General features: G+C 46.8%; 1 long non-coding RNA gene across 4 annotated transcripts in view; it reads right to left on the reverse strand.

Annotated features, from left to right (window-relative positions):
* Window positions 1–23,253, reverse strand: part of LOC137865578 (uncharacterized) — a 35,729-nt gene that overhangs the window by 7,357 nt on the left and 5,119 nt on the right. The window contains exon 1 of one of the 4 annotated variants that reach the window (XR_011102000.1): window positions 7,963–8,629. The exons of 2 other annotated variants lie outside the window; for them this stretch is intronic. This is a non-coding gene — a long non-coding RNA (uncharacterized lncRNA). Of the gene's footprint in view, window positions 1–5,374; window positions 6,843–7,962; window positions 8,630–23,253 lie in introns of those variants that run through there. One more of the 4 variants, XR_011101999.1, reaches the window with a different exon arrangement.

The following is a 23,253-nucleotide window of genomic DNA, read 5'->3' on the forward strand; positions in this document are numbered from 1 at the left end:
TTTGCCTTTCCTGTGACCCCGCATGCTTTGACTGTACGCAGAGGTGCAGATTGACCTGGTCTGTATCTGGAGTGCTCCTCTCCTCCTCCCAAGGCTGCAAATCACCCGCAAAACCTTTCTGCAAGGAACAGCCGCAGGAAGGGAAAATGTGCCTGGACACATCACTGCACACGATGGCCAGTCCCCACCATGCATGGTCCCGAGAGCATCTTAACCCCCATTGCATGGGGGGCAATCTGTGCTCCTCCAGGGAGGCTCCCACGGGTGCAGGGCTGAGCCTCCTGCTGCCTTTTTCTGTCTCAGAAAAGCAGGGGAGGAAGGCTGGACATCACCTGACACCAGCACAGAGCAGATCTGGCTCGGCAGGAGCACGGCAACCCGCTGCTAGCAACAGGGCGTTCTGCTATGTACCCGTAATGAGAAAACTGGGAATAGCAAGAAAGAGAAGAGATTATTAGATAATAAATTATCAATGCACCAAAAACTGCTCTGTACATATTTTTTCCCCCTTACAGCTTCCCTAATGTCCTAGGAAAGTGACAATTACACAATTTAAGGAGGTTACGTTTATTAAAATCCTTTTTTTATTACTTTTCTTTTAATATGTGGTTGAGATAAAGCATCCGATTAGAGGAAGGTCACCAAATAAAATATTTAATACTCACAGAAAAAGCAATTCATCCTCCCCCCGCACACCACGGCAGCAGCGAGGCAGGAGGCTCCGGGACAGCTCGCAGCAGCCTCGAGCAAGCGCTGCCAGCAGCAGGGCCCCGCTCCTCCTCGTTGGCTTTGCCACCTTGTGACAGCCCTTAGAAGCCATGAAGACCACCAGCTCTGGAAGAGGCAGCACATAGGACCTTGCTAGCACCTTCCTGACCTCAGCATTGCTTAAAAAGAAACACCCGCTCCAGCTCCACACATGCAGATGCTGCACCCAGTGTAAGACCGAGGCCTTCAAACTCCTCCCGGGGCCTTCGCTGCCCCAGCCCCTCATGTACTCACCACTGTACCTAAATCCCACACCACCGCATCACAGACCCCTGAATGACGTGCTCTCTCTCACCACAAACTTGCCAACACCGTTGGGAACTATTTGCAGAGGGATATCGCCCACTGCCCTCTCTCCTAGCCACAGCCTTTATTTTAAATTAACTCCTCTCTCAGGTCTGTCAGCGGTGACCACAGCAGGGCAGCGACACCATGGTGCTCCACCACCAAGCTTGCCTCCTGGGCTACAACTGGGGAGGCCAAATCCAGAGGTGACACAGAATTGCTGGGGCTACCAACTGCTGGAAAAGGCCAGGGAGTTCCAGAGGCACCATTCAAGCTCAGCTGGGTGTGCAGGGTGGTAAAAGTCACTTTTGCCAACGTGAAATAACACACATATAAAAATTTGTTCTCAGCTGGCTCTGCTGACTCCTTGGCCATGATTTAAGTACTACAGATCGGGAGAACAGCCCCGGCCCAGCAGGAGAACCACGTCCCCTCCCGCACACTCTGCTGCCAGGTGCTACACAGCCTGCGTGCAGCTCAGCCACAAGCACCTGCCAGACTGCAGCGAGCAGCAGCCAAACAAAGCCCCTTTGCTTCCTAGAGATCTGCCAACCCCCGCAGATACCTGCTGTACATTTAAAGCTCCATCTACTGACTGATTTTCCATGAAGAAGCTATTCCGAGCTTTGCTCACCTCCTTTAAGTAATGAATGCTGACAGGCAATTAACGAGCTGCATTTAGCTGTCAGACACCGCACGTGTGGCCAGAGCCCAGGGTTCAAGGCAGGACCCTGGAAGTCACCACTGTGTGGCCATCGGGATGAGTTTTGCTAGCAGCTCCCAGGCAGAACCATTTCTCCACGTCTTACCCCATGCTGGTTCCCCTTGCCGTTGTGAGCCAGACTTGCTTTGGACAGTGGCAAGACCCAAGAGCTTCGCAGTGAAGATGGATGGGGAGCGATGTGTGTTTTTATGAGACTGAGTGTTCTTGCATGTCCAGAGGTAAGAGGCCAATGCACTACACAATGGCCTTGTCAAGCCATCTGGATTAATTTAATAATAATGGCTTCCAAATGCTCCTGTGTGGCAGATAGTGAATCCTTTCTAAATGTTGCTTGCAGTGTGCTGTGAAGAAAAAAAGTGTATGGATTGTTAACTACACCGCAGGTGAGAAATAAAAGCACCAAGCTCTCAAAGCCCTGAACAAACATGGTCTAATTACTGCTTGTTAACACTTCTATGAGCCAGGCACGTATTTCTATTGCCCAAAGCCACCAGAAAATGTGAGACCCCAAGTAGGGGCTTATCTTCTCGCACGCAGCACCCGAGCCCTCACAGCGGGTGCCCGGGCTGTGGCTGGATGGAGATTGGGGGAAGCGATGCAGTGACCTGTAGGGTTTGGGCTCCCCCTCTGTGCACCAGGAGCCGTCCCTTGGAAGGGCTGGGAGAGCAACCAGCTGGGGACAAATGTGCTGCTGATTGACACCACAAAGGGGGGAGATGAAACAAAATCTCACGGTGAGCCACAGGCCCTGCATGGCTCAGCCTGAAAGGAGCAGCAGGCTGGAGATGAACAATGCCGCAAATCACTTCTGAGTTACAGAGGTAACACAATGGCAGGACTGCAGAGAGTCCATGTACTTGAAACACCAGGACATGCATTTTAATTTAGAAGGACTGAAAGTTTAAAAAAAAATAATAATAATCTCAATGTCACATTTCCAGGTCAGCATTTGACTTGCTAACTCCTGCTGCAGGCACAGGTAAAAGAGCCCTGAGTTACGAATTCTGTGAGACCCTGACAAGTGTAACCACCACAGCGTCTAGGCTGGGGCTGGATGGTGAGCGTGTCCTAAACCAGCCAGTCTGCTTGTTCTCAGAGCAGAATAAAAATAAGAGATAATGGGGGGAAAAAAAAAATAGAGGGACTGGAGTTATGGGTCGTTAATGAAAATGGCATTATCTCTATCTGAAGAGCAAGCCCTTTGGCCCAAGTCAATCTTACTTGAAAAGAAATAACACTACCCAGCCAGCCACCCATCCACGTGCCTCCTGGTCCCCTTCTCCTGGTCCCCTTCCAGCCCCAAACAGGCTGCTTGCACCCACTGGTGCTACAGCTCACCCAGATTTAGAAGACTAGTCCAGCTCCCCAGGGACTTCTGCTTCCCCAGTCCCTATCCACACATATCCAAGCCACGCTCCACACAATGTAGCGGCTGCCAAAGTTGCACAGAGCATCACTTTTTAACAGGGTTGTTAAAAGTTGCTTGTGAGTCTGGAAGGGGCATCAAAAAGTATTTTCACTTAATAATCAGACTTAATCTCTTTACGTTTTGTTGAAGTTACTTTCCCAGGGCCTTGGGCAAAAATCAATCTTAAAAGCGTTGTGAAGCTGTACCGTGGTAGTTAGATAATTTATTATTCCATAACTGTGGGTCTTAATCTAATTACAGATCATATCTAGGGTTCGCTTCGACATCTTTTATTTTTCTATTTTTACTTGCAAACACTCACAAAGAAATGACATTGTAAGTGGAGGAGATGGGAAGCATGCAGTGTTTTTCCTGCTCCCATATGTCACCACTTTTAGTTACCAAAGACCAAGAAACAAGGGAAGAACAGCAGTGAGCAAAAATTCCTTCTTTCATAGTGGGACAGAACAGTTTTTAGCACAAAACCTGCCTACAGCCATGTGAACCACAGCCTTCTCCAATGCCCTGATGCAAGACAGCGCACAAAACCATCCTTCCCAAAGGGCACCTATCCTGAAGACTCCCAGGAACGAAGATGACTCCTCTTTCCCATTTAATTGTCTCAACTAAGCCGTTGGTTTCATTTAAGCACACTGTCTCCTTGGGGAATTCACCTGCTTCTGTCTTCTCAGTGCAGCATCTGCTACACATTAACTCTCCTCCAGCCAAGAAAGTCAGGCCCAAACCAAGAGAGGCATTTGCAGAACTTCAGAAACCACAGGAAAACCTTCTCACTTTCAGCCTGCAGGGAGAAACTAAACAACACACTTCCAAATGCAAGCTTGCCCTTCCCGGATGACTGCACCATCCCAGCCTTCTGCATCCGTGTGGTTTGCGTTTCCGCCAGGTAATGCATCGAGTTTGACAGGTCATTTGCCCCGGCCGGCAGCGTGGGGATGCTGCTCATCCCCAGGACTGCAGAAATCAATCAGCAGGCTGCCCGGGGACCTACACCACCTGAACATGGTACCTCGCTTGCTCCATACCCTGGGGAGCATCCTACAGACAACGCGTGATTCATTTATTTAAAGCAGCTAGAGATAGCTCTCGGAGCCTGTAATAAATACCTGAGATGCAGTAAAGTGCAAATAGAAATAAATAGCAATCTCACAGCGTGTATTAACATTAAATCATTGGGGCAGCATCAAAACAAACTTAGCCCCTCACTTTGTTCCACAGTGATCCCATAAGCATTTATTTTCTTTTTCTACAAGCAGGAGTTAGCATACAGGGGATATCAAAATTGATTCCACCTAGGCAGCTGCCTGCAAAGATTTGGGACCAGCTAAAAAGTGCCAGCCAAGGCTGGAGAGGGAACCTGGAGCTTCCTCACCCCACCAAGCTGGTGGCCCCCCAGCTCAGCTGCTCAACATGAGGTGCTAACCCATCACAACAGAGACCAACAAGGGGCACATCAGAGGAAGCTGTGGAATTGAAGTCCATGCTTTGCTCCCCCAGAGCAAAGAATCAAAGCAAGGAACAAAGGGACATCACTGATGCCCTGTGCCACACTAGGACAAAAAGCAAACCTCCTCATCTGCTCTGCTGATGATTTGAAAGGGGATCTGGGCCTATTTGCCCCCCCCTCAAAGTTCAGCTGAGGACCAGAAAGAGCCTCACCTTGTGGAGGTGAGCGTTTCGTTACCTTGGTGATTAAGGAGCAGCATATAAGACCTTGTTCATTTTAAGGCAATGACATAAATCTCTTTGGGCAAGACAAATCTGGCTCCCAGACAAGGTTGTGGCTTGTTTTGGAAAGATTTCGCACATATTTTTTTGGAATCACGGTCTTTTCAAATAAAAGGTATAATAGATTGAGTTGACCATTTAAAAAATAATAATTCAAGTTTCCTCCAGCCTATTCTTCCCAAATACAAAGTTCCTCTAGAGCGAAAAAATACCCCAAAGTTGTCTTTGAGGTATTTTACCCAGTTACCCACAGGTTGTGGCAAGAAGTGAACAAAAGCAACACCAAAGAATCAACTTCAGCACACGCTTTATCTAAGGAACTTGAGTTCCTTATTGTAGACATGAAGTCTTGAAAGCCTTTCTGCTCACATTATCAACAGATTTAACAAACAAAGTGAAAATAAAACACTGAAGGGAGAACAGCCTGCTTTGCTGCCCACCAGAAGGTCACCCAGTATCTCCGTGCGTTGCTCTCCCCCTCTTGCAAAAGAAGGGCACAGGCAGCAAGACTCCACTGCATTTCTCCTGTAGCTCTTGGGTGCCACCACTTGGGTGCTTGGGAGAGGGAGACACCAAGCCTTTGCTTTCACTCTGCCACCTTCTCCTCTCCCTGCCCTGTCAGCAAGCTCGTTCAGGCTTTGCCAACTTTCTAACTTAAGCAGCTTTGCAGCTTTAGAATAGCTACATGCTATTTTTGCTTGGTGGGTCTTTGGAGGCAAAACGCTGTTAGACGTACATCAGTGGTTTTCCTCTCCCCCATCGTCCCAGAGCAAAAAGAAATGAGGCTCGGGAAGGAGCTGGTGGTAACTAGCTAATTTGCACCTCGTCGGATACCAATTGCAAATTCTCTTGTTCATTTGCTCTAACCAGAGTGCAGAGCAACAGGAAAAGCTGCTGCTTCTCTGGGTTTGCCAGAGCCTCTGACATCCCATCCCTCCTCAGCCCCTCTCTCCACGGAGGAGGAGATGCCCCATTTTCTATATTAACTGTCAGCGTGGCGTTGTCTACTTGAATAATATTGAAAAATGAAGCAGTAACTCATCTGCTTCGTGTAAAGGCCTTTGGCCTCCTTTTCTCTCACTGCTGAATTGAAATCTGCTGGGGACATCAGGCCATTTTCTCCTGGACAGCACCAGGGAAATGAATTGCACTGCTAACGAAGTGTTGCTCCATTCTTTAGAGTTTAAGAGCCCAGGAGCCAGGGTTACAACGGGAGCCCACGGTGCTCTTGGCTTGCAAGAGGATACCAAGCTGTACCCAAACTACCATAAACGTCAGTCACATTAGAAACTGAAAGCAGAAATTTTTAAGAGAAGTTTCTTGTCCTGTTTTAAAGTAATCTTTGAGCATACGACTTACTTATGGCTACACAGGCACTGCTACAAAGGCACTGGTAGCAGCTTTTACACTTTTTATTAAAGGAATAGTTAGATCCACACATTCACAACTCAGAAGTGCCCTTTTCACAAATGTCCCTAGGCATCTATCCATATCTATCGATACCTAAACACACGCTTTAAACTACCCACATGCTTAATAACTTTTCCCTATGCAGACCTTGGCAAACAGTCAGATAAATAATGCTGATACACAAGTAAAAGAGCTTGATCTAAATCCACTAAAGGTCGGGGAAGTTTCTTTCCTTGAAGTCTGACAGGACTTGCCCCTCTGCTCTGCCCCATCCTCCATCTCAGGACACCCTGGAGCCCTCACACCCTCCCCAAACTGATTCAGCTCTCCTATCCTGCCAAGCCATAGTTGTTTGGTTTTTTTTTCCCTGCTGTTTTAATGAGCTAAACTGGTTCCTGGAGGCATTCAATGCATCCCAGAGTTACTGGGAGGTGAGCTGTGGGACGAGGTGGCAGGGTGCAAGCAGCACTGCACTTTCATCAGCAACCAGCTCCAACCTGTCCCCCAAAAACACCCCCAGACACAACTCCAGCAATCTGAGACCGTGCCACCCTACTGGCAGGCACCAGCTCCTAAAACACAGCAAAAGGTTCAGGTGTCTCTGCTTCTCCAGCTCCCAGCTGTGCTTATTAGCTAATGCCAATCTCCACCTGAGCCCAAGATCTGCCCCTTCCAGCAACATTCACCAGCTGCCAGAAGTTTGCCCCCAACTTTCTGGAGCAAAGATTGCCCTGCAGATAGGACACTGTTGTGCAAGCCGAACCAAAGAGAAGTTGTCTGAAAATCTGCTCTTCAGCTGACTTGTGAGCAATTTCTGCATTTCCCTTTGCCATGGGAGTCACATTAATTATCACAAAATGAGAAAGGGCTTCATCCAGCCCTCCTCTGAGTCACTGGGAAAAGAATTAAAACTTATTAGCTTCTATTTTCTTCGCTGCCTCTCTTCAAAATCTCATAACAGCCAGAAATCCAGATCGAAAAATATGACACACTCCAATTTCCCTTGATTTAATTTCCTCAAGATGACTAATTTAATTGCAATATTTACCTGGTACCTCCAGCTCTGCCTTCTCACTCTCTTCCCGTTGCTGAAACCTGCTCCCAAGTCCAGTTCCCTAAGCTTAAGCCTGCACAGATGTTTCCAAATTTGTATTTGTTAGAGACTAATTACCCTCATTCCTCAATGGATTATTCCACAGGGATCAGATACTCTGTTTGCGATCACAGATGTAACACGCACACACACATCATGTGGTTATCTGAAAGGGGTTGGGTAATTAGGTATCACAAAAAGGATGAATTGTTCAAAGTGAGAGAGAGATTAAAAATGAAATGGGGGTGATTTTTTTAATCTTCCATGTGATGTGAGCCTGAAAGATATAGCTGGCCAGCAGAGATACTAGAGCACAATTAGAATTCAGCCCAGCCACCAAGAACTCAAACATCAAGGTGAGACAATATTTTAAAAGTCCACAGAATAAAAATAAATAAATAAAATAAAAGCTTTTAATGGATTTCAGGCTTTATCTTTCCCCTGTTATACTTACTAGTTTGGAAATAATAATTAAAAAAAAAAATAGTGGCAGCAGCGAAAGCATAACTTAAAAGGAGTTCATACCTCCAGGCAGGCAAGGAAGAGAGGAGCCGGTTTATTCATCGTAGTTATCTGCTCCATCTTCCACCACCGTAAATGAGATGAGCTCCTTTCACCAAGCCAAAGGCACCAGGGTCTAAATCAGGGGGGATCTGTCCCAGGACACAGCCGTGCATCAGCCCACGGCCCCCAGAAGCATCTCAACAGAGCCCAGCCCTTCGCTGAGGGTTATGTCTCAATGCACACGACTCCTCGTGTGGGTGAGGCTGTTCACACATTTATGTATTTTCTAGTTTGGGGCTTTGGAGGCAGACTGTCAAAGGTGAGAGCTAGAGATCTTAAATATATTTGGAGAGCTATAGCAAAGAAAAGCCCTTATGAAAAGGATGCTCTCCTGGTGGCTCACAATCATCCTGTAGCACTTTTCTCAAGACCAAAAGGAATTGATCCCATGCTGGCATCTCAGCAGACAGAGGGGAAGGGTGTAAAGTGCAAACCTGCTCCCAGCATCTGTGTGCCCCCCAGTTACAGAGCAAACACACCCAAACCCCAATTGTCCAGCAAACAGCCGTATCTCCCCGTGCCCTTCTGCAGCAGGGTGCTCACAGCTTCCATTCCCCACTGCAAGAAGGGGACACCTTTCTGGCCTTATAAGAAAAAGGTTGCAGCTGTGTGCTCTGCAGTGCTGCCACACAGGACCCAGACAAGCCCCATCCCCTCCGGTCCCAGCTGTCCCAGCTCTGCCCCACCCAGCCAGCCACAGCCACCGCTTCATTCCCAGATCCCCCATCCCCATCCCAAAGGAGGGCTGCATTTTTATTTTATTTTTTATTTTTCTACGCTATTTTTTCACAAGCAAATCACAGCTAGAGCCTGCGCTGAACAACCCCATTATGAAGAACCCCATCTCTGAATAGTGGGGCAGCTTTCTGCTGTGTCCTGGCCCCGGACAGGACAGGGAAAGGCGCCACCGGTGACTTTCCTGTGCACCCTTCAGCACGAAGCAGCCCTGCTCAGCAGAAGCCCCTTGGCACCACGAGCATCAGTATTAATAACGATGGTCTGTTCATCAAAAGTGAGAGCAGACAGGAGCTGTTTCAGGAGCCTGACTGGAATAGGAAAGGAAACCAATTTGCACTGCTTGCCCGATCCCGACTAGGGCATCATCGTACCAAGGAAATTAGGATTCTCTGGTTATTCAGCTTGGCTTCTGGATACCAACAAGACGGTGGAAATTATGAGCAATTATCTTCATTATTATTTTGCTTACGGAGCCAGCCAGCCTGCAAGTTTAAGATGAGCCCTGCGGAGTCCCACCAGCGGTGGTGCTCAGCCCCAAACCTTCCCAGCCCTGCATAAACCGAACACAGCACGCGTCTGGCAGCTCGATGCCGGCTTGAGCGGTTACCCACGAGACAAATGCTCACGCACACACTCGTTACTACATCTCTATTCCCATGCAAACCCCAGAATGCCTCGCTACGTGCCGAGCCTAAAAAGCTGAAGACTTTTGCACGAGTTGTAATCCAGCTGGCAGCACGACAGCGGGATGCCAGGCTTCGGAGCAAAGGGGGCTGCTTGGGGTCTCAAGGACGGCCACCAGGTCACCACAGCTCTAAATCCATCCTGATGGCTTCTCAAAATAAGTATTTTCCATAACTGCATGGAAAACAAAGGTAAGGAAGGGCTTACAGCACTGAAATAACCCATTTCTTCGTATCTGCAGCTCTTTCACTCTTGGTTAACATCCTGTGTCAGGCTGGCCACTCCCCACAAAGACAGAGCTGGGATTTTTGTCCTAGGTGAAAACTAGAAATCTTTATATTTTCCTTTGTTAAATGGTGAAATACCTTCCAAAGGAAAGAAGTAAATAAAAAAAAAAAAAATCTCATGTCAACTGACATGTTTCTCTTCAGTTTTGGCTCCTGATTACTCCTCCCTCTCGCTTGCCTGTATTTTGAAATAAAAGGTTATTTCAAACTAAAAATATCAAAACCTGTCATTTGAATCCAGTCAACTTCCAAAATACTGCCTTTTTTTTTTTCCCTGAGAAGTTAAATTGTCAAATCAATACCATTTCTGCATGCTGCACATGTAGAAGAGTATGATTTCATCAAACCACCACCTTCCGATGCACATTGTTTGCAAAGAAACACACAAATTTTCTCTGGCACAAGCAACCAGGTGGGGGATCGAATAAATCCAGTAGATTTCTACAACGTGTAGGAACTGCAAAAAGCAGAGATAAAGAATCAGTTCTGTGGGGCTCATCTTTTAATCAGTCTTGTAGAAATATATTAAAGTGGTACTAATTAGTTACTTGATCATCATCCCTTATAGAACAACATAAGAGGATTTTTATTATTATTATTATTATTTGCTATGGCACCAAACTGGAGAACGGGGCCATTTCGCTTTATTTTGGGGTGCTGTGTTCATGTTTTCTCTTCTGTCAGCTCTCTCCTGTCCCCCTCCAGGCCTCTCCCAAGCAGGGAAAACCACCGAGAGGTCCCAGGAGGCACCAGCAGGCAGTGGTTCAGAGGCTGGGATTCCTGCAGAAAAGTGGCTATGGGCAACATTTACACACATTGCAAAAAAAAATGTGATCATCTTGCCAACCTCAGAGGTATAAATGATGGTGCCACCACCCTCAGGACAGCCAGGTCAGTGCCCTGAGCCTTCTTTTAACTCTGTCCCAAGGGCAGCACTCATATGGGTGAGGAAACACCTGGTTCACCAGCAAGGCTGCTCCATGGAGAGCTGGGTTCTTCCTATGAGTGTGTAAAGCAGGAGATTGAGCCACAGGATAAATCACTTATTAGCACCCCCACAGCCTCTCAGTGGTCACACTCCATCTCATGTTAGGGGCAAGAACGAGTTTGTTTGTTTGTTCTTTCACCTAAATGTTCTTCTGTTAAAAAAGATTCAGTTTTACTGAAACTGAAGCGGTTTGAAGAATCTTCCTTTCTGTCAATGCTGTTAAGAAATCATGAAATGACATAGCAGCATCTAGTCTCAAATTTTCTGTTAAAAACCTCATTTCAGAATTGTGAGGTCTTCATTGTCAGAAAACAGCAAAAATACAAACATCTGTAGGACACAATGACAAGTCTGCTATACCTTATAGTACTCATTACCGTGACTGACAAGTTCTGCCATAACAGAATGTATGACTTGAAACACTTGGCTTTTTACTTATTTATTTCTAAAATATCAGGGACGGCACACACCAAATGCTTCTCTAGAACAAAACGTCTCCCGTTTGTTCCAACGAAGCAAGCTGACACGCAGATCAAAGAGCTGCCTGCTTGAAACTGTCAAGCCATTTCATTGCAAACTAGATGGGAAACGCCTTGAAACATGGGAAAAATCTGAGGTTTCATTCAGCAAGCCATATCCCAGCCATTCTTAATGCAAGAAAAACATCACTGTGATTCATTTAACAGCTTGTCACAGTACGCCGTTGTTGGTGGAATCTGTTCTTTACTCTTAACACGGTGTCACAAAACAGTAGACAAATATAAAGCAAATTCAAAGAGTTCCAAAGTGAAGATCCTTCCAGCCTATTTTAAAGGTGTGTTTGCACCTGGAAAGGTGAGGTATTGGAGAAGAGCAGCCCGTTTCACTGCCATGAGCTTGCCCACGAGGTGCTGTGCCTGGTGGGGTAATGCAGGGAGCCCACCCCAGCCTTCGGCTGCCAGCACCTGCCAGGGCACTGCCGAGATGCTGTGGCTCCTCAGGGCGCTCCTGCCATCTGCAGCCTAAAATCTTCCCACCCTCTGGCCCACCCGCTTCTGAATCTTAAGAAACAGTGCAAAAAGCTCTGAGTGTAAGCTATCAAAAAGTGGCTGGTGGGGATGACATCCTGGAGCACAGGCAGGACAGGTGAACATAGGTTGTAAAAACTGATTCAAATGGCTATGGACAGTAAAAATAAATAGGACATGCATTTATGAATATATATATTAAAAAAAAAAAACAGGTCCAGATATATAGAACATGAATAATAATAAGTTAGTAATTAGTAATAAGGCATTAGCAAAGGGAAGAGTTCCTCTGCAACTCAGCCAAGCTCAGTCACCAGCCGTCACCCCAAAGGCTAATGCCTCCCTATGACAAGTGACTGATTCATTTATACAGATACTTCGGTTGTTACTGATGACAAAAAGGTAAGAATTCAGACTACAAGGGGGAAGCAATAGCCCGGAAGATATTTATATAAATTACATGTTTTCAAAATCAGCTGGGTCTGCTGAGGTTCACTGCCAGGTACTTAGAAGTGGCGGAGGCAATCTCAGGGCTGTTAGCGCTTATCGCTGAAAGCTCAGGGACAGTGGCAAGTCCCAGAAGAGCGGAGAATGGCAAACATAGTGGGGAATTACAGGCCAGCCAGCTTAGCTCCAATTCCCCGAAAAAATATTGGAACAAATCATCAGACAAACACTTTCCAAGCGTCTGAAAAATAACAAGGCAATGAGGAGCAGCCGACACGGATTTGTCAAGAACAAATCACATCGAGCCAATTGAGTATTTCTGCTACGACAGGGCAGCAGGACTGGCGGGGAGGTCAGGCAGTGGCTGTCACACATGGTGTCCCCAGCCAGGGGCTGGCTGGCAGGACGTTGTCTGAAGCAAGCCACAGGAGTACAGTTAGGGCGGTTGTGCAGCAGGTGGAAAACACGCTCAGAAAGTGGTTTTCAATGATGTTCCCTCAAACTGGAGGGACACAGCAGCATGCACTGGGTGAGGATTTGTGCTGGGCCACTATTCTCACTGTTTGACCCGGTGAAACAGTTTGGAGACAACGTCAGCTGGGGAAGAGCTGCAAGCACACTGGAGGGAATGGGCGACTGAACGAGACCGAACATCTGAATTGCAGCAACGTGCACTAAGGGTGAGCATCAATAAAACCTGTTGAATTTGAGGGCTCACGAAGTACCAAAACCAATGCCCAGAGAGGATGCCATGCTTCCAGCCTTGCAACCAGATATCTGCCTGGCCGCCTAATGAGATGTGCACTGCACATCAGGAGGATACTCTTTACCTTATACTTTATTTATTTATCTTACTGTTTTTTTTTTTTATTATTATTATTATTTTTTATTTTTCTTAAAGGCAAAATAAAGCTATTTGAAGGAAGCGTCACACTCATCACTATTAGTGACTCCTGAAAATACGAGCTCTGAACAGGCCGATTAATTCTCTGTGATGTGCTCGGCTGTAAAGAGAGAATTGCTCTGGTGCCTAATGAAGATGGTGCTAAACACAAAATAAAATACATTTCCATAACTGCCGCAGTAATCTGAGGCCATTTAAAAAGAAAAGCAGAACATTGACATTTTCTACGCCTTCTCCAAAATAAAAATAAAAACTGAGAATAAAGCAGCTTTGGGCCAATAACGAGGCACTTGCAAATTGTACACCGAGCCAAAACTACCGGTTCTCACTCCGTACTGATTTCTCTAGATTATCACCTACAGACGGCACTCTCAGAGGAGTAACAAGGATGCTGATCCAGAGCCAGCAGCATGTGCAGCTGGGCGAGCCTAGAGGAGAAGGCACAAATCACCCCCTGAAAATGAAAAGGAGTAAAAGGAAGAGGTGGGACTGGGCTTTTCCCACTCCTCCCTACACACACACACACAGCTGCCCTGTAAATCCTCGGGCACGAAGGCATAAACCAGGCACCCACCTGCATCATGCCAGGAACGAATTCTCCTTGGGAGAACACAGGAATCAGCTGGCTGGGCACACCGAGCACTGTACACACACAGTCCTGAAAGCAGCACCACCAGGGTCCACGTGCAAAACTAAACTGAAGTAATGTGGGGTGATGACCTCCTGAGCCCGTGGGCAGCCTTAAATAAAAAACCCCAAGAAATATTGGATACACATTCATTTCACATATTTCATCCCAAAGCAGAAGGCCACAGCAGGAGGACGAAGCTTGGAACAAGGGACAAAAAAAAAAATAAAAATAAAAATAAATGCTTTGTTTGTTTTATTTTAGCCCTTCATCTAACATTGAACCTCGTGGGGCTTTGCCAAGCCTCCACCTTCTGCAGACACCGCAGGGAGCCCGATGTCGGTGCTCTGGGAGAAGCACTGACCCCAGAACACAACTTCAGCCGAGGAACTGCCCATAGGGAGCAAGCTCCAAGATTTTCTGCACATTTCCACCTGCATGCTGCACCTGACACAGAGGCTGACAGAAATTCTGGTTTTGGCCCAAATCTCCACTTTCTCTTACTCATTTTACACGTCTGTTCCTTACCTTTCCATCTCAGCAGGGCTGCAGCAGCAGCTTCCAGCTTTGCACCCACTCTGGCACAAGGAGCTGATTTTCTTTTCCTCTTCCCACACCAAAACCATTCCCATTCCCCCAGCCCCAAACCTCAAATGTGGGACCTGACCACCTCGCTGTAATGCCAGGGCTCCACCAGCTGAGCTAAGGCTGCAATCAGGCTCTGCAAACACCAAACAGATGTAAAAGGCAACCTTGAGCGCAAGGCAGTGCAGAATTCAGATTGGCTTCACTTTATCCCTGCTTAGTGCAGGTGTAAACGGCTCCATGTGGAGCAAGGCAGAGGGGGCTCACACCTGGGGAGGGAAGGAGATTACTTAGCTGAGGTTTATCTCCATTCCCCCGTAGCTTACCCAGAAGCCCTTATAATGATTGCCTGGAGCTTGTGGTGGGGAGAATTTAGACTCCTGTTGGCTGTGTTGCGTATTAATAATTAAAATATATGGGACAATATATCAGATATATTTAAAATAGCACAATCTTGCTCGATTTTTATGGTATTTCTAAATTGATAGCCCCTGTTTTAAATACAGTGAAATCTGAAATAAAGAAATAAACACCTACCATACTTTGCCATTTCATCCATTTTTAATTACCAAGAATACCAGGCCGAGTTGTCACAAGCAGCTAAATTATTGATGTGCAACACATTTTATTAAGCATAGCATTTCATAGGCACTGTCGTTAGGGGATGTAATTTTTCTGGGACTGAAGTGTTAGGGCAGGAGGAGGAGCCTCCAAAAACACCTCCTGAAGAGCAGGGGGAGGCAGGTGAGAGGGACCTGCTATTGGACCAAATGACCTCGGAGGTCTTTTCTAACCCTAATGACTGTGTGATTCATTCTGTTTTGCACTTGTTTTGATGCTTGAGGATCCAAGGATGAAAAGCCCTCAGCTCCTTTGCTGCATGAAGGAAAGGAGCTGGGAGGACAAGTGAGCAGATACCTTTCCATTTTTACCCTTGATGCTGAAGAGAAGTCTCCAAAAGGGCGGTGGGATCTTCCCCCAATCACTCTATACCTGGAGGAGGTACAAAGCTGTCATTACAAAGCCTCATCCCTGCCTTACCCCAAGCATCTCAGACCTCCAGCGAGGAGGTTTCCCAGCTGATATTTGTTCTACCAAACATCATCTGGGAAGGCAAGGCACACACATCCCAACCTCTGGTGCTGCAGGGAGCCAGGAGCAGAAGGGGAAACAACGAGGGTGGCATCCCCAAGCACTGGGTACGCGACCAACAGAGCGTGCTAGGGCTGCCTTCCTCCTTCCAGTTACGCACAGGTAGAAATTTCTGGCCAAACGTAACACAAAAACCATAACAGGCAGAAGGAGGACACAAGGAGGACAAGCTGGATGCTTGAACCCAGCTGGACTTTCCCATCTTGGCACCTCCAGGTCACGTAGGCACAATGTCCTTGGCAATAGCCGTAAGAGACCAGCTCTGCTCTGCTGCGCTGCCTTATCCCTATTTGCTTTTTTGTTTGTTCATTTGTTTGGTGGAGGTGGTTGGGTTGTTTTTATTATTATCATTTTAATGTTATCTTTTTTATTTATTTGGGGTATTACCGCATGGGCTGGCTCTGCTGGGTGCAGTTATTTCTCTTGCATACCTAAAGTTTGCACGAGCTGCCCTGGGGAGAAACTTTGAAAGCAGCTGCGATGTCCATCATCAGCACGGGCAGCTTTTTACTTCTTTAGCACCAATCTATCACCCGCCCTTTGATTAGTTGCTGTCTCTCCCTGGTTGCCCTCAGAAGGGCTGGAACCCTTCTTTGCTGTCCTGGAGCTGGGGAAAATGTGGCACTTCCAGCCCTGGATGGAGGGGACAGGAGCATCCTCCCTGAGGCTCATCCCTCCCCTGCTGACCCGCAGAGGCACCGCAGTTGCCCTGAGCCCTTGGCGTGCACTGACCACCAAGAGAGCTTTTATTCCCTCCAGACAGGGAGGGTGGATTTAAATAAAAGTGCTTCGAATCAGCAAGCATCACTGGTCTCAATACCATTTTCCGTTTGCACTCTTGAGTTACTGTTCAGCAGAAAGGCTTAGTCTCATAGGTGGGAAATCGTTAAAATGAACAGCAATTAAATCTCGCCTTTACACTCAATTCACTGCTTCTTAACCAGCAGCTCCTGCTGCACCTGTAGGCATTTAAGGCAACAAAGATACCTGCATTCATGCGGAGTCAGAATTTACCTTTTTTTTTTTTTTTTGGCCATGACAATCAATGCGAATTGATGCCTTTACTATTTACTAAATTATTTTTTTTTTTTTAATTTTTTCCACTTGTGTCAAACTGTATTTCGACAGAAGCTGGAACTGAATGCAAATGAACAAATCAGCATTTCATATAACTTTCTGTTAGAGGTTCTTCATGTGTGCTAGGTAATAAAAATATTGTTATTAAAACATGCTTTGCATTTAAATCTGATTTACTAAACAAAAGAATAATTATATACAGTCAGTAAAATTGAGCTGATTGTTTCCAGCAAGTGGGCCTAAGACTACCAATACATTGGAGCTAACAGTTAAAGTCTTCTAGCACCAGGTTTTTATTCAGAAAATGTGGAAAAAACAACATATTCCTGGTTTAGGGGCACTGGGATTTGATTTTGTGTGGGTTTTTTTTGTTTGTTTGTTTTGTTGGTGTTTGTTTTTTTTTTTATTCTACTGATTTATTTTTTAATCTGATTATAGTAATCTATTTTTATCTTCCACATTTCCTATGAAGATTGCTTTGCAGACAGAACACACTTCAGGGCTGTCAGGAAAAAAGAGAATCCAGCACCCACATCTGGATGCTTTGGGTGTTTGCCCGCTGTACCAGCCAGGGCAGCTGCACCCAGGCCAAGAGGGATGGCAAAGTTGCAAAAGCCCCTGAAACTTTCATATACGAAAATTAAACTTTAATAGCTAAATCTAAATTAACTTAAATTTAACTTTCTTCCCTCCGTGCAGTGCAATGCTTTGCAGAGCACCACCTTCACCCCCCCACCCCATGTTTCTCCTGCATCCCCCCAAGGATGGGAGATGAGGGTGGGTGGGCTCCGACCTCTCTGCCCTGCACAGGCAGCAGCACCAGGATGACAACCCCACACTTTGTTCTTTAAAGGTGACCAAAAGCCAGGTGTTTGCCCATTGCTGGAGCAGGGGAGGAAAAACATGCCCAGCCCTGTGCCTCCACTGCTGCAAACAGCCCCAGCATCTCTCACACCACAAGGAGCAAGAGCTTTGCTTTCCTCGTACAAACACACACCAAACAAAACAACACTTTGTTGATGCATCGTTACAACACTGGACCAGGAGGAACAATGCCAAATTGCTAATGCTTTTTTGCAAAATCCCAGATTTTTCTTAAGAGGCCTCCAGCCAGCTGAGCTGCCTGCCCAAATCTACATGTGCAGAATGGTGGAAGCCAACAGGCAGCCAAGGCAGGCAGCAAACCCTGCTCTGCACTCTGCTCTTGTTATTGCACCAGCCTGCTGCTGCCTTAAGCAATGGCATTGAAGTCTGAAGCTTTTTTGCCAGGTCATTGAGATCTACCAGAAAAATAATTTGCACAAAAAAAAAAAAAAAGACTTTATGAAGGAAGAAGTCTTTGTTCAGACCCTGTTCCAGAAGGAGACACGTGCGTGTGCACAGCACTGGAGGAGTGAAGGGTGACCTCAGAAATCAATGCTGATCGTCTCTGAAGAGAAAATTAAATAGACAGGACAGCAAATTGGTTTGGACATGAGTAACTGCTTAATTTATAGTGCCCTTTCAAGTAACACCCACAAAAACAGGGCTGGGGGGGAGCTCAGGCAGAACCTATATCCCAGGTCCTGAAAAGCCTGGGACAACATCCAAAGTCACCTAGCTTGGGGACCAGACAGGTTTAGAAATAAAAATTAATTTCTGGTGACTTCAGTGTTCCCTCCCCTCCTGCTTAACTCAGCCCTGAGCCCACAGGGGCACAACTGACCCTTTGGCTTGGTACGCATCTGGGGAAGCTCCAGTACCACCAAAACACGCCAAGCATCATCCTCCTCTCATCAGGGCACTGAGCTCCCTTGTGAAAGGCACCACCGCAACACAAGAAGTGGGAGAAATCACCCAAATTAATTTACCAGGAGGACAGGGGTCGTGGAGGAGCCCCTCATTTCCCTAGAGGCTCAACCAGACCCTAGGATGAAGTAGGAGGAATCCAAGACCTCACTGAGATGGAATTATCTTGCAAAGGAACGAACAAGTGAGCAACAAGAGAATGAATTTATCTTAAAAGATGTTCTCCCAATTTTAATGAGCCAAAAGGAGAACTCACCTTCTGCCCCCAGCCTTGGAGACTACCAGTCTTGAACAGACACAGGGCAGATGTCAGTAAGGGGGTGTTCTAATGCTCCCAGTGGGTGAGCTGTTTTTTTGTTTTGTTTTGTTTTTTGTTTTTTTGTTTTTGTTTTTTTCCTCTCCCCTTTCTCCCATCTCAAGCATTTACCAGTGCATTCTATAAAGAAATGGAAGGGGGATGTTGAAAACATCAGGACAGAGAAACAACACCAAGAAAGCCCCCAGCCCTGTTGGAAGAACAGCAGGTTTGTTGTTCGTTAATTTAATGAGGGTTACACTGAAAGATGCAGGACGGTGAAGTACCAGGGATTTTAGATTCAGGAGCACTCTCTACTTCTGAACTCCTCAGCTCTGACAGAATACTGCAGTTCTCCAGAATTATTTTTTTATCATAATTTTCCAGATTAATATAGAATCAGGGAGATCTGCTTCAAATGCTTTTTTTCCCCTCCCTTCCTTTGAAAATACAATCCCCTAAGCTAGCTGGCTCTGACTGTTTGAAGTCTTTGTTTTAAAATTAAGCTCCCCTTCACATAGATTTCAATAGCTACATCTCTATGGCTCAGGTGAGCCAAGAGCAAAAACTAACCCCAAGGTCCCATAGCAAAGTAACTACGCTGGGTTTTGCTTTCTGCACCAGAAGAGGTGAGAAATAGCCTGAACTATGCTTGGGGAAGGCAGGCAGCAGCTGGCAGTGCTAAAAAAAAAAAATAAAAATAGAAGAAAGACACCAGGGAGGGCATCTCTTGCATGACATCCACTTCCCAGCATCAGCTGGGCAAGAGGAAAAAAAGTGTCAGCTCTTTCTGCTGGGGCAGAAAGCGAGGATTTGAGGAGTCTCAGGCAGCCCAACTTGCTTTATTTTATCCAACAGAGCAGTAGCAAGTCAGGATGAACGAAATCCTTTCTACATGGCAGTGCCCTCAGCACACAGCAATATTCTTAGATTTACAGTTTTCCTTGGGTTGCTCAGTCCCTTGCACAGGTTCTTTTGGGTACTGTGGTATCCCAGCAAAGACAGCTCGATGGGAAAATGAAACCGCACAAACTGCTGTAGGTGGAGGATGGCCCAGGGGCAGGGACTGGACCCTGGATGGGGGGAGCTGGGCTCAGCTCCTTGCTTTGCCCCAGATCCTCTGTGCAACCCTGACCACATCACTCGAGTTTTCCTTCTTACTATTTGCAAAGATAATTAAACTTTTCTACCTGCTACGGATTTGGGGGGCATGAAGACTGGAACAGTGAGGAAACCACACATTCAATCACTCAGAGATGATATTAGACCATATTAGATAGCCTCAAAAATGCCAAACTGTGCTACGAGTGACCTAACGTCATTAAAGCAGTAAGTTGAGCAATGACCAGCCCCAGCTCCCAGAAAAGCACATGGAGATGCTGTGTCCTGCAATTACAAAAGCCCAGCAGCAGTGGTCAGTGAGCTACCAAAATAAAATAAAAATAAGTGTTTAGAGTCATTTCAGTACCACTTATGCAAAGATACATAAATGGCTCAGAGAGCAACCCACATAAACAGAAACTTTCCCTCTTGTCTGGGTAATTGCCACTGTTTCACACAATAGGCCGTGCTAAATAAGCCTTATCACTTTGCTTACCCTATGCAGTAAGACACTTTTAGAGCATCCACACACAGCGAAGCACAGTAAGTGCTTTATTATTATCATTTTCCTAGCTTTGCGGTCAGGGGACAATGAGGCAAACACCTGGTTTACTTGCAAACACCTGATTTTCTTCTGCTTCTGGGGCTCCCAGCAGCTACAAGGAACAAGGTGGCACTGCAGGGAAGTCCCACAGCAGGGCGAGCAGGGCTGGGGCTCCGAAAGCAGATGGGGTGCCAGCATCCAGCAACACGGCGCTGCTTGCACTGAGGGAGGATTTATTTATATTTAATAGCTCCCTGCTGCTGTCAGGGATAACACACACACATCACACACCCCTTTCCCTGTGCTGCCTTACCCGGTGCCCAGAGGCAACACCACAGTCAGGCTGGAGATCAAGGATCACTCCTAATGGAGACGGCGTAACAGAATTTACTTAATATTCTTCCCGGATTCAAAATAATAATATTGTCAGCTAAATAAAAGGCAAGTGTTCATTTGTATGTAAAACAGCTGGTTATATCAGGCCTATTTATGTCTGCTCTGCCTGCCAGCTACAAAGATTTATGACTGAACACCCAAGGGACCTTTATATATCTATCCAAATTCATGCCTGTTTTTCATTAACCTGTGTACTGGCATCTTGTACAACATGGTATGAAACAATCATATAGATTTTTCCCCCCCTTTGCTACAGAGGCATCAAAGGAAGAAAAAGTTCTTGCCAATAACAGTGATAATAACCACACTGAGATGGTCTGTCGCACTTTGGTATTTGTTATACAACACAGCACACGTGTGTACGTGTGTGTGCACAGACAAGCCCCAGATACACGTATGCACATGGGTCTGGGGGCTCTGGATCCCATTTACCCGCTCCTCCCCTCTCCCTTTCTCCCCCTGCCTTCCACCTCCCCACGGCTCCACGCTTGCTCTTCTCACAGCATCTCCCTGGTGACAGGACAGAAACAGCTGCAATAAATTACCCCGTGTGCTTTTTTCCATTACATATATTAAAAAAAAAAAAAAGTGAAAGTCTGAAAGACAGAAGTACATTTGTATAGAGCAGGAACAACCACCTTTTTAACCTCGGGAAAATTACTGTTGGATGAAGGAGGTGGGAAACGGGAGGATGCAGAATAAAACAGCTGCTGTGCAGACAAACAGCAGCAGAAAGTCTTATCTTGAGCATTTGATTTTGGCTTTTCTTTTTTTATTATTTATTTCCCCTCCCCGTTATCACTTAGGCTGGCTATATTACTTCCAAGATGACGCTCTAGCCCATCAAAGCTGCACCAAAGAGATTTCCTCTTGATGCAGAGGAAGGGAAAGGGACAACAGAGAGCCCAGCTCTGGCAATGGGGGGGGGGGTCAGCCCCAGGATGTGTCCCCATGGGGCCACATCCTCAGGGCCCCCAGCCCCTGGCCGAGGCTGGGCAGAGCAGCCAGGACCGGCCACCTCTCGCTGCCCCATCCTGCTCAGCCCGGCAGGAGCAGCTCTCCCAGAGGCTGCCCCTTCCTGCTGCCTCCCCACACAGACCTGGCTGCTTCAGAGCATTTCTTCCTGCCACGAGGGGTTGTTTTGGGATGGGAAGAGCACACCGCCTTCCCCTATGGCTGTAGGAAGAACTGAGATGATTTTAAGGCAGTATGGTACACCCTGAGTTCAGGGGATGTCTGTAACTCAGATCCCATTACCTGCTTTATTACATCAAAGTTCAAATCCTCTACTTTAAAAAAAAAAAAAAAAAAAGAGATTATTCTTCTTTTCCACAAAGAATTGCTAATATTTGTTCTCTAAGTGTTTTTTTTTTTTTTTTTTTTTGGTGTTTTGTTTTTTGTTTGTTTGTTTTGTTTTTTTGGTGGTGGTTGGGTTTGGTTTTTTTTGGAACAGCAGAGCACCCAGGTAACAAGGCATGCGTTTCATGTCCCTGCGCGCACATTCCCAGCCCCAGATCCTCACCCTCTGCCCCATAGGTCCTAGGGGTCTGCTGCTGCCATCCCTCACCCCCACACTGCCAGGGCAGCCAGGAGACATCACATCGCTGGCAGCTTCCTTCCCACCCTCTGCCTCCTGCCCCTCTCTCCCAGGCCATAACGGAGCCTCTCAAGCAAGCAGTAAAACAAATACCGAGGCTGGCTGGAAAAGCTCAAGCATAAATCTCTGGCTTCTTTACACGAGGGTTTATTCCCTCGCATCCCTGTATTTGTGTGTTTAATAACGCTTGCTGAGGTGGGGTAATCAATCTCAGGCGAAGAGACAAGCCTTCCCAGGAGCAGCGTCCATGCAGTAGCTGCTCGCGTGCCTGAAATCCTCGGTGCCCTGATTTTTTTTATTTTTTTTTTCCTAAAAGCAGCTCCTTGGAGTGCAATTTTCAGCAGGTCTTCATCCCACAGTCCTGCTCCATGGATGCAAACCAGCTGGCTCCTAAAGCAAGACGTGGACCAGGCCCTGCCCTGGACTCCCACCATCCAGCCCTCCTCTGCCACGGGCAGGTGCTGGTGGCACCTCTCAGGCAGGGTCAGCAGGACGTGGCCCTGCCTTCTGAGGGATGCTCGTGTGGCTCCAGCTAACGAGATCGTTGCCCAGGAGGGCTGACAACTCATTTAAGTTGGGAAAATTGAGTACTGCGCCTTCTCTTGATAGACCTCCTTGCTCCACGAGCTGTCAGAGCTCTTTATTTGCCACCCATCACAGAATACGGCATTTTGTACACTAACTCCTGGAGACTAAATTGGGCCTCCAGGGGGAACTTCTTCCTGAAATTTAAGTATTCATTACACAGCGAGCCTGTACTTATGCCCGTGCTTCCTTCAGCGAGGCTGGGGATGTGAGCGTCAGCAGGTCCAAAGTCCTCCTGTGCTGATAAATACCACCCTATCACTAGGACAGCTGGGGGGGGGGGGGAATTAAATAAATAAAATAGAAGTCTCCCTGGCAGCCACTTACCCTGTCTGGGTGTCAAACACTCAGCACAACACCACCACCCCTGCAGGGCGCATCGCTGCCTGGCTCAGGACAGCGGGGTCCTGGGACCACAGGCAATAAAAACACCCCACACCACTTGCATG

Source organism: Anas acuta, chromosome 16 (assembly GCF_963932015.1).
Source record: "Anas acuta chromosome 16, bAnaAcu1.1, whole genome shotgun sequence".
Classification (NCBI taxonomy): domain Eukaryota; kingdom Metazoa; phylum Chordata; class Aves; order Anseriformes; family Anatidae; genus Anas; species Anas acuta.